Genomic DNA, 2084 nt, shown 5'->3' with positions numbered 1-2084 from the left:
TCCTCAGTTTTCTCCTCCTCACTGTGCACAGCCGAACACTTAGAAACCCAACAAGCAATGGCCCCTAGAACAAACAGAAAAACCTGGAGGTCGGATCCATGAAATCCAAACCAAGATCTATAAAATTCGAAGGACAAGCTAAGCTTGGAGTTGATGTTCAGCATCTCTACTTCAGTTCTCGGTTTGCGCAACATCTTCAAGCTCTCATAAGTGCTCAACTACACATTCATATGTATTAAAATGTGTGTGGAAAGTACAAAGTTCTATACTAGGAATAACCCAATTTACGTGCTCATATATAATGAAGGAGCCAAAGTTGTACAAATGTTGAGCTTCATTCTACCATGGTCATGTTGGTCTTGAACAGAAGAACGTAGAGCTTGTCGATGGAGAAGTAGAGAAAGCCACCCATAGAATGTGTCACAAATGAACCAAAACTCGTCCCCACCACGCAGTGCCAAGCGAGTCCATAACGTCGATCAAACTCCTAGTGTATTGATCAAATACGTTGTTATTGTTATGATTGCGAAATAGAAAACAAAGCAAATGCTTATGACGACGATGGTGATAATGGCATGCAAGAGATCCACCAGGCATTGCCACGCCGTGCTGTTCATACTTTCATCATGTCCACAGGTGACTAGCAACAACGTTCAAATAATCATTTCAAAGTAGTTGGGTTGGGTGCCACAAGTCACAAATGGGACCCGCATACTCATTTTATCTCATATTCACTACAACTCCATGATTCAGTTATTTCACGAGCACATTTAGCATGACACGAGAGTTATGTAAAACTAATTAAACTAAGCACATGTGATAGGTTCAAAAGGGTTTCGTTTAAAGCAGTTCAAAAGGGTTTTGTTTAAAGCAGTGATTCCTAAATGTTTGTCTCTAAGCCTTTTTCTTTCTCCCTCAAAAATTATAAATCAAGACTAAATGTTATCTTAATGAACAATAAATTCAAAGCGTTGCGATTATAAATAATAAAATTAAAGTTGAAACTTACAATGTAATGGAACCAATGTGTCGTATTTGAGGTCGTGTCATGTCGACACATAGACGCGTGCCACATATCAAGTTAGTGTTGCATTGAGAGCAAACACATCAAAGAGCTTATTTTGGGTCGCATCACCTATCAGCCGTTTGTGGGTTGGGTTTCGGGTAATGTTTTTTTTTGGAACTTATGGTATACTCATTCTTCTTTAAAAAAACACTATGGTGTGATTTTGTTACAAACCCTTGTATCAAATAATCTCTCCCTTCAGTTTTCTTGCGGAACAAATGGAAATATTAGCTTATGCTCAGTACTGTAGTGCGTGGTCCTAATGCAGCATCTGAAACTCTTAAAACTAAGGACAATAGTAGCATGCTTCTTAAACTCTAGGAAGCTAGAGGAGTTGTTAAGAAAGTGGTTACCTTCTTTAGAGTGCATGCCATTAGCATGTGGCTGACTGACTCTGACTCGTCAAGAACGCCTCTTGCACACCGGAAGGCATTGGCCTGCATGGTCGCTGGGACGTCGGCAGCCATGACTCGGACGTTGAGTGATGCTGCAATCGACGATAACTTGACAACTTCAAACGGTGCCATCTTCAGTACCTGCCTTGGAACGCCGTTTTTCGGTGCCGTAAATTCATTTTCCGGTGGATCAGCTGCCCTTCCGGCCATGTTGCTCATCGCTGTTTTCACATGCAAGGCAGCTCTCTCTCTCTCTCTCTCTCTCTCTCTCTCTCTCTCTCTCTCTCTTTGTTTCTACTTTGTTCGGTTCATGGGTTCAACATTTTGTTGATCTTCATGATTATTAATGTTGATCTTCTTTCGTCTCTCTCTCTCTCTCGATGGGTACAATACAAAAGCAGAGGAAGACAAAAGGGCAGTTTTGGAAGAAAAAGAGTGGACGGCTGGGATTATATCTATGTCAGGAATGACGTCATCATATGAGATTCCGGGCAGGAATCCCGGGTTTCCCGGATGACACTCTGCCCCATATAACGCTTTGGAAGCTTTGACTATACGGACTGCCTGCTTCTAATGCTTGTTAACAGGAGCTTGGCCTTAATTTCCCATGGGCTTTTGATTCA

General features: G+C 41.6%; 1 pseudogene; it reads right to left on the bottom strand.

Moving 5' to 3' along the window:
• Positions 1–334: 334 nt before the first annotated feature.
• LOC149831219 (uncharacterized) lies at positions 335–1680 on the bottom strand (annotated as a pseudogene).
• Between the last annotated feature and the right edge of the window lie 404 nt (positions 1681–2084).

This window comes from Nuphar pumila, chromosome 7 (assembly GCF_984573655.1).
Source record: "Nuphar pumila chromosome 7, dmNupPumi1.hap1.1, whole genome shotgun sequence".
Taxonomy (NCBI): domain Eukaryota; kingdom Viridiplantae; phylum Streptophyta; class Magnoliopsida; order Nymphaeales; family Nymphaeaceae; genus Nuphar; species Nuphar pumila.
Note: the sequence above shows the minus strand (reverse complement) of the source record. Positions and strands in the feature narration are given on the sequence as shown.